Raw genomic sequence first — 10,109 nt, 5'->3', positions numbered from 1 at the left:
TTCCATTAAGCTTCAAGGTTTGTGTGCATGCTAGGGAAGTAAGTGCTTGAGAATGAAGTGTGCTTTGAGCTTGTGTGCTTATGAGTGAGCTTGTGTGTGCATTAGCTTAGCTTTCTTCTTGTATTGGATGCATGAATGAGTGGGATGATAAGTGAATGAGCTATGGCAAGATTGAGCTTGAATCCACTACCACACAAAGCCTGATGGAGAATCCACAAGCATCAACAAAGAAGCATGCACACTAGAGAATAGAGATGAGAAGAAAGAAAAACATCATCTCATTGCATTGAATTAGAAGAGCATTGCTCATACAATAGTGTAGATGGGAAGAGAGAAGAGCTTGCACCTTTATGAACAAGAGGGAGAGCTAGTCTCAAGAGAGCTCAAGCATGAGTTCAGCCCAAAGTGTGTGTGAGCTCTCAAATGAGCCACTATTTATACTAAAACTCCCAAAACTTCCCATGTGGGATTATTTTCAAGCCCACTCTCACACTCACCTACAACTTGGAACTCTTGTCATGTAACGCCTCCGCTACGGCTGCGTCTTCCTCAAGCCGCCATAGCCTAGGCGTGGAGAAGAAGAGAGGGTGGAAGTCGGTTCACCTCCCAACCATATAATGACGAGTTAGGGTTTCTCGTTGGGTTTTATACCAAAACCCTGGCCTGTGTCCACACCTCCTAGCCCGGCCGCCCATCTTACTTAAGAGTCGTGCTAACTTAGATGTGTACACACATGGACCAAACCCTAACGCCCATTAACCCCTGAACCCCGCTAGCACTAATAATACTCTCGAGACTCCGAAAGCTATTAACTTATGCTAGGGTTCGACTTCCGTAGGACCATAGTCCTGACATTACTCCCCCCTTCGAAAAGAGTTTTCGTCCTCGAAAACAAAAGTGGGGAAACGTTTCCTCATCACACTAATGTTTTCCCAAGTGGAGCCTTCCTCTGGACGGTCCTTCCACTTGATAAGAGCTTGTTTCCGAACTTGGTGGCGAGTACGTAACATGTGATAATCCAATACTCTTTCTGGTTCATGAGGCAGTATTGGGGGTTCCACATATTCGACCAAGAAAGAATCGTCCACCGGCCTTTCATGACCCATAAGGCGTTTCCTCAAACGGCTTACGTGAAAGATGGGATGAACCTTGGAATGTGTTGGTAACTCAAGTTTATAGGCTATTGGGCCCACCTTCTTGAGTATCTTAAACGGTCCACAAAATCGGGGCGACAATTTTGGTACGGGACCCGTTTTTAAACTGATGGAGTTTTCTGGTACCTTCAGAAACACCCAATCACCTTCTTGAAAGTGAAGTGGCCTACGTTTCTGGTCCGCAAACTTCTTGTAACGATCTTGCGCTTGACGAACATTTAATCGTGCAAGGCGCAACATATCCATATGGTCTTGGATAAAATCCTTAACCTGACTGATTTTCTCATTCGCCAGTCCCACCGACACTGGTGAACGTGGCTGAAAACCATACATCAACATGAAAGGGCTAAAGCCTGTCGAGACATGCTTTGCACTATTGTAAGCAAACTCAAGAATAGGCAAATAAGACTCCCAATCAGATTGTTTTTTGCTGACATATGCCCGAAGCATATCTTCCAGCACTTGATTAACCCGTTCAGTCTGACCATCTGTCTGCGGATGATCAGCTGTACTAAGGTTCAACATAGTACCCAACTTACTGAATACTGCTCGCCAAAAATGGCTGTTAAACTTGCGATCGCGATCACTGACAATATTGGATGGTAAGCCATAAAGTCGGTAAACATTCTCCACGAAAAGGCGTCCCAATTCTGGAGTTGTAACTGTTTTCTTAGTAGGCACAAACCGACAAAGCTTGGTTAATCGATCCACGATTACCCAAATGGCATCATGTCCACGATTCGTTGTGGGCAAGCCCGTTATAAAATCCATAGAGATACTTTCCCACTTTCCGTCAGGAATCTCTAATGGATGCAGTAACCCGCCAGCTTTAAGACGTTCTGCTTTGTTCACTTGACACTTCTGACACTGCAGAACATAGTCAGTAACATCCTTGTGAAGTCCAGGCCAATAGAAATGCTTTCTTACGAGAGCATACGTTTTGCGAATGCCCGCATGACCTGCACTTGGACTATCATGACACTCAAAAAGAATTTGGCGCCTAGTGTCTAAGTCCAATGGAACACAAACTCTCCCCTTGTGGAGTAAGTATCCATCATCGATGGAAAAGTTTTTCCATCGCTGTAGTTCATCTTGTGATAAAGAAGAACCATGTGTGGAAGAACTGGAAACACTACCGTTTGAGTGAGAGGGACCCCTCATTTGAACATGATTCCACACCTTTGAGTATGTTGAATCCTGCTTGCATTTGCCTCGTAAAGATTCTAACAATTCGCTTTTCAACTCTGTGAATAGCAGCGAATTAATCTCCGGCATACGACTCAAGGCATCAGCTACAATATTGTAACGTCCTTTGCGATAGCGTAGTTTGCAATCATACTCCTGAAGGATCTCAGCCCATCTGGCCTTTCGACCCTGCAAATCTGTTTGGTTCATAAACCACTTTATGCTTTCGTGATCAAAAACAAGCTCGAATTGTGCACCATATAAGTAATGTCGCCATTTTCGTAAGGCATATATGATGGCAAAGAGCTCACGCTCGTAAGCTGAGTAGTTTTGTTGAGCACGATTGAGCTTCTTGCTCTCATAGGCAACAGGATGACCATCTTGAATGAGAACCGCACCCACTGCCTTAGCACTGGCATCCGTTTCAATCACAAATGGTTTTTGAGGATCCACAATTGCCAAGATGGGAGCTGTAGCCAAAGCAACTTTAAGCTTATCAAAGCTACGTTGTTGCTCCTCACGCCATTGAAAGGTAATTGCCGCACCTTTCAAGTGATCAGTCATGGGAGCGGCAATCTTTGCATAACCGTTCACATATTTGCGATAAAATCCTGCCATTCCCAAGAAGATTTGAAGTTCTTCCTTACTTCGAGGTGTTGGCCATCGCATAATAGCATCAACCTTACTAGCATCCATAGCAATTCCGTCTGCAGAAATTACATGACCTAGGTATTGTATGCTATCCTTGAGAAATTCACACTTACTTTCTTTCGCGTAAAGTGCATTCTCGCGTAGTAACTGAAAAACTTTTCGTAAGTGTTCCAAATGCTCTTCTAAAGTCGAACTATAGACCAAAATGTCATCAAGAAAGACAATGACAAATTTGCCTAAGTACGGCCTTAGTACGCTATCCATAAGCGTCATAAACGTTGCCGGGGCATTAGTAAGCCCAAACGGCATAACCAAAAACTCATAGTGTCCAAAGCGAGTTCGGAACGCAGTCTTGGTTATATCATCAGCGTTAATACGCACTTGATGATATCCTGAACGTAAATCAATTTTAGAAAAATACTTCGCACCGTTGAGTTGATCAAACAACTCATCTATCTTAGGTAGCGGGTATTTGTTCTTAATGGTTACCGCATTCAAGGAGCGATAATCCACACACATGCGCATGGATCCATCCTTTTTCTTCACCAAAAGAATGGGCGATGCCCATGGTGAAGCACTATGGCGAATGAAGCCCTTACTAAGGTAGTCAGCAAGCTGACGTTCCACCTCAGCTGCTTCAGTCGCACTAAGCCTGTACGATGGCTTACTAATTGGTTTGGTGCCCGGAACGACATCAATGCGATGAGGCAAAGCTCGTTCGGGTGGCAAACCCTCTGGTAATTCATTAGGAAAAATATCTTTAAATTCTTGTAACAGTTGTTGCAAAGACAAAGCATTAACTGGTTGCTTAAGATTATTTAAAGAGATTTTAGAAGAAGGTAAAGAGAAAGAAGGCATCGCTGAGAAGATTCATTTGAAGAAGAAACATCATGCACATCAAACCCACTAGTTTGAGACACAGAATAACAAAAATAGACTTCTTCTATTTGATTACTATGCTCCAAAAAAGAGAGTTCGGCATTACATATGAGTGGTGTTGGGGGTACATCACGTTCCCCAATAAGTAAAACATGCTTACCATTGGCCTCAAACGTAAACGTATTATGTTCATAACTCCTTTTGAGTGATGACCCTAACCCATATAACCACTCCCGTCCTAAGATGACATCCGCACGAGACATATTCATCACTTGGAAGTCAAGAACCATAGTGTGTTCTTGCACAAACACAGGCACTTGCCGTACTAGAGTATCCCACACATCGTGATCATCCCCCTGAATGGTGGACACCACATAACGATGAGAACTCTTTGTCTCCGGCAACTTTAATTTCTTAACTAATGCATAGTTCAAAAAATTGTGCGTGGCACCATCATCAATGAGAATACGTACTCGATGACCATAAATGGAGCCATGCATACGGACCAAATCATGTGGTCCAACTGTCTCTTGCCACATAGATGCAGTGAGATTACACTCATGCATCTCAGCAGTGTGCGAAACCTCTACCGCAGAATACTTAGGATCAGCATCCAAGGGAAGTGTTTGCACCATGTGTACAGCCTTCTCCTTGACCTTCTCCTTATCCTTATTCTTGCGAGGCAACTGTGGACAATTTTTCTTCTCATGATCACTACCTAAGCAATGATAACATAGTTTCTCCTTCTTGGCCCGTTCAAAGTCTTGTGAAGACAACGGACCACTTGACCCTTTAGACTTCTTTGTCCTGCAAGTGTGAGACTCGTCTCAGTGACCATAACAGCAGCGGGAGTGCGGCGTAAGCGATGCAAGTCCGTCCACTTGTGTAAAAATGTATGGACCGCATCCTTGTTACGATCGCGCTCCTCTCCCTTAAACACAGGCGGCTTCACGTTTTTCAACATAGCCCCTTCCTGCGTTGCAGATGGTGCAATAGATTCTACTATAGGATTTGGAACAAGAGGAGGCATAACTATCGGAATAGGCCCTCCACTTGCCGCCGATCCACTTGCAAAACGTGCCATAAATTCAGTAAAAAGCGTGCTCATGTTTGTGAGATTGGTATTGACATTTGTTATAGTGCGCTCAAGTGCAACTACCCTTGAAGTGAGACGCCCAAACTCTACCGTGTCTACCAAACCATAATCATCTATTGGACTCGCACCCCCTTCGGCATCGGTCATGTTGTCATCCCGATCAGGCGCAACGGCCTGTCGCGAATCACCCACACCACCACCCAAAGGGTGTGTCTCACTAACATCATGCATATCATTCTCAAAATCGAAGTGAACATGAGACGGTTCCGCTGAGGCCATGGTATGCACGTGCTTACAAATAGAGAACGGATTACCTTCAAAAGCGAACTCCAATTGAAGCGTCGTAGAAGAATTCCTCTTGCATGCACGAAAATCGAGAAGAAATCACCACTTGAGTCGTCAATCAACACATGCATGCAAAAAAGTGTGTTGCATGTAGCATGTCGTTGAAGATCCGTCCACCAAAAACTTCCAAACTTGGAGCATAGAAAACTCCTCTCACAAATTGAAAGAAGGAAAGTTGAAGGTGAAAAGGTCACTTTCCTTGTAGTTTGTGTCACTTTCCTTGTAGTTTGTGTCCTCCCTTGAAAGAATAAGTAGAGCTCTTTTGAAGAGAAGAACAACACAAGTGAAAAGGTGAAGTGGCTAGCACACTTGCCTTGGAGCTTGAGGTTGTGGGTTCAAAACCCCACTCCTTGGATGGTGAAGCCTCCCCCTTGTGCCACTCAAGTAAGGGAGAATTCTCGCGCGCTCGCCAACGGCGCGCCAACGATCACTCACCGATCGCCTTCGAGGACTGCCGGTCTGCCTTGGTCGCCGCCTTGGGTGTCCGCTGTGGTGGCCGTCTGCAAGGGCCGTACGGACGACGGGTAGGTGGCGGCGCTCGCTATGGGCTGTTCACGCGGGCGCGTGTAGGCTGCGCTCGTGCAGGTCACCGTACGGGCGGCGGCGCTCGTTTCTTTTGCTGCAGCGTTGAGCTCTTTTTCTCGTGCAGGTCACGCCGGTCGCCGCTAGCTCTGATACCAGTGTAACGCCTCCGCTACGGCTGCGTCTTCCTCAAGCCGCCATAGCCTAGGCGTGGAGAAGAAGAGAGGGTGGAAGTCGGTTCACCTCCCAACCATATAATGACGAGTTAGGGTTTCTCGTTGGGTTTTATACCAAAACCCTGGCCTGTGTCCACACCTCCTAGCCCGGCCGCCCATCTTACTTAAGAGTCGTGCTAACTTAGATGTGTACACACATGGACCAAACCCTAACGCCCATTAACCCCTGAACCCCGCTAGCACTAATAATACTCTCGAGACTCCGAAAGCTATTAACTTATGCTAGGGTTCGACTTCCGTAGGACCATAGTCCTGACATGTCACCTACAACTTGGAACTCTCTACAAGAGCCCTAAATAAGAATGTCAAGTCTCTTGTTTTCCTGCTTCCATCTTTGTGTTGCATCCTTGCATTGATCACCACTCGTCACGCAACATTCTCCCCTTCCTATTTTGCGCACGTCCTCGAGCGCGTAGATGCCAAGGAAGAGTAGAATCTCTAGTGTGTACCTGCAAGCAAAATGATAGGTGGTTTGTGTGTTCTCTTTCAATGCAAGGATGCAACAATGGCAGCAAAATGATACCATGCAATGTCTATGTTTTCATTCATTGCAGCTTGTAAGGCATCAATAACATCAATAGACATATCCTAGAATAGCGCATGTGAGAGAAGAATTATTCACCAATAGAAGCCGTTTAGTGGATAAGGAGATCTCATCAAGAGGCATATCAAAGCATGCGTTTGATGTGACACTAGGGGTGGGGGAACAAGTACCTACCCCTTTGAGTTGGATTTGACTTGGGAGTATGGACAGAGAGACGTGATTACTCCTAAAATCTAGGAGGACTACTATTTTTGGACAACCCCGATGGAAATTATATTCACATCATTACCTTTGTAAGCTAGTTTATGGAGAGAACCATCTCTTAAATTCAGACGTGTGGCAAGAAAGTGGATCAAAATGAGACAACTGGCCTCACACTTGTCACCCTCACCTCTCCTCTTGTCATTATAGCCTCCACTTTCCATTTTTTACTCATGGGATTCCCAAATCTATAAATTGGAGCCCTCTCTCTTCATTTGGAGAAGCTCTCTTGTTGCAGACTAGCCTCTACTATGATGGTTTCTTGCATTTTTGTCTACAACACTTCATGGAGAGTTCCTACTATCCACTGCCCTCAACAAAAGGTTTCTCTATTTCTTTAGCCTCTTGATAGCTATACCGAGTTGTACTGGCTGATTTATATGCTATATCGATCGCATTACGTGACGTACCAGTTGATTTGAGGGTTGTACCTACTGTATCAATCCATGTACTTGCTATACCGGCTAAATGGAGAATTGTAGTTGGTATACTAGCCCATGTACTTTTTATACCGAGTAAATGGAGAGTTGTACCTGTTGTTTCAAATTTTGCACCTGTTGTACTAGCCCATGTTATTGATGTACCAACTGAATGGAAAGCTGTACTAGAGTTGTACCTATTGTACTAGCTCTATTACATGAAGACCTGTGGTTTTTGGGGAAGAATCAATACCCACACAGAGGTATATGGATTATATTATTAGCTGAATTTTATGGTTGCCTCATGTTGGGCTGTATTATGGCATTTGTATTTGGATAATCTGACATCTCCCGTGGGGAGAGTGAGGCCCTCAAAGCTTATACATTATATTTTCTCCTTGGGTAATAAAATACTGCAAGGGAGGGTGGGCCCATTCCGGTCTCTATGCTGTGTGAGCTGTGCCGATCTCTCTTTTACAGTTTTGTGGATTAAGTGGGCATATGTTTAAGGTTGTGGCCAATGTCACTGTTTAATTGCATCAATGGTCAAGTGTTTTGAAAAACCCATTCTACCCACTCTGGAAGATTGTCGAATCGCGCAAACTGGATTGCTCAATTGTAGATTGTTGAAGAGCTGGATCGTCGATACTGGATCGCCTGCTAATCTAAGAGTCAGATCAGATCATGCTGCTGGATCGTCTACGATCAAAGAGTTGAATCGGATCGTCTGATGCTCAATCACCTACAATCGGACGGTTGGATCGGATCATCTATAGGTGGATCATCTATCGATCAGAGAGTTAAAAATGCAGATCGTCTACTATCGGAGAGTCGATCGGATTGTCTGATGATGGATCAACTGCGATTGGAAAAACCAAGTCGAATGGATTGTGTACGATCACAGAACCAAATCGGATCGTCTGCTTCTACGATCTGAGGGAAAAGAGAATGTACGGTACCTGCTCTGCGATTTGAAGCCCCAAACAGATCGTTCGAGTAGTCCGTGTAAACGATTCAAAAACATTTGAAGTCGATCTGCAGTGGTTCATATGTGCCTACGATTCGAAGTCGATCTAAATATTCTGACGTTGAAATGCTAGAAATCACCTGCGCTACTGCAATCGTCGACTGTCTGCTGGGATCATCGCCCACACTGTGATCGTCAACTGTAAGCTAAGATTGTCACCTTCATCGCCTGTGTGCTGATCTGAAATGGATCTGAGCAGCAGTGGAAAGGGAGAAATCACCTGTGATACTGAGGAAATACAGCAAAACCTAACCTAGCCAAGATCAAGAACTTGCTCACACAAACCTAGATCTAGCCCAAGATCAACGAGAAAGCTATGATACCAATATGAAAAGAAGAAAAACATGATACTCATTGATGGGAGTTTACACTAGCTCTCATAAAGGAGAGATCATCATAGCCAAGAAAGGTAAGAAAGTTTGAAAGCTTGGCCTGACAAGTAAAATGATTATGTCCTTGGTTAGTGTCCATAGTTGGTATTTATACCTCCTGCCTTTACACACTACCACTTATTAATGCCTTCCATTTTTGGGTAGCCCCCAAGCCCATGGCCATAGCCCCATTATTATAGATGGCCCATAAGCACTTTCTTACACCCAAATCAGTTCAGATTCAGACCACGCAAAAACGCACATTATCTTAGCGTAAAGGAGAAAAACGCAAAGCTCAAGAGCTGATAGGAAGACACCCGATCGGTCTGCAAATCAGTCCCTCACACCATCTTCTGTAGGCACATCTTGATCAATATACAATCATGTTTGCAACAATAGACATTATGTGAAAGGAAACAAAGGGCTTATCTAAAATATGGAAAAAATCATCAGATTGAAGCCTCCTCCATCAAATTGGAGCTGTTGCAATGCCATGGAAGGTCCAAGCATCTGCATTGGATCATCATTGCCTTTCGCAACAAAATCTGCATCTACACTAGCATGGAAATGTCGTCGAAAGAGACTATTCTTTTCCAACGTATGCTCGAGGGAAAAATTTTGAACTTCCAAAAAAAAAAATCTGCCTAGTCATGGGTTCTCTACCCAGGTCCCCCAAAATATGAATATTTTGTGTTTCTTTTTGTAATGCTGCATCATTCCCTCTTTACCCTGCTTAGGGCAAGGCAAAGTTGTTTTGGCATGCTGATGTAGGCTGTCTTTATTTCCCGATGCAGAGCTTGACCTTTGAATCCTTGGCATTGAGCCATGCTACATGAGCCTCTGAGCTACGCCCTTGAGCCTTTGAGTCACTAGCGAGAACATGTCTTATTTCTTTGCTAGAAATGGAGTGTTCAAAGAGTATTTAAGGTTTTTTCAAGCATCACCTCCATCACTCCAAAGGAGGATATTGGATATTTCGGAGTTAGTTGGTATGAACACCCTCTATGGTATCAAAAACCTTTATTAAAGTCTAGGTCAAAAGATAAGGCTTGATGCCTATAAAAGCATGTACTTGGGTGGTTCTATGATCTATCATAAAATGGAGTATCATTTGAGTTGCGCAATCTCTCTCTCTCTCTCTCTCTCTCTCCACCCACACACTCTCACCATGGCTATCCTCCATCCACCATAATCATGGCTTAATCCTTCATCCCTATCTTAGCCATCGTGGCACCATGAATGCTAATAGATATGGCAAGCAAGCAAGCAAAGCCAAGGGATGATAACTTTATGCTTTGTCTTCTTGGGAACAAAAAGCAACGCATATATGGAAAGGGAACTACTTCATGTGGAAGCAAGTAGCATATTTATGCAAAGTGTCCTCAAGTTGACGTTTCATGCGATTCCCCAGGCAAAAGG

The 10,109-nt window shown here is 44.2% G+C and overlaps 1 long non-coding RNA gene across 1 annotated transcript; it reads right to left on the bottom strand.

Annotated features, from left to right (window-relative positions):
- Positions 1-316: 316 nt before the first annotated feature.
- On the bottom strand, positions 317-9,252 carry LOC147604882 (uncharacterized). The gene is made up of 3 exons (XR_015265243.1): positions 8,252-9,252; positions 6,333-6,517; positions 317-497 (listed from the first exon to the last, which is right to left on the bottom strand). It is a non-coding gene; the product is annotated as an uncharacterized LOC147604882 (long non-coding RNA).
- Between the last annotated feature and the right edge of the window lie 857 nt (positions 9,253-10,109).

Source organism: Cibotium barometz, chromosome 60, assembly GCF_041138505.1.
Source record: "Cibotium barometz isolate CiBa-2024 chromosome 60, ASM4113850v1, whole genome shotgun sequence".
In the NCBI taxonomy this organism is placed as follows: domain Eukaryota; kingdom Viridiplantae; phylum Streptophyta; class Polypodiopsida; order Cyatheales; family Cibotiaceae; genus Cibotium; species Cibotium barometz.
This window is presented reverse-complemented; position numbering and strand designations above follow the sequence as displayed.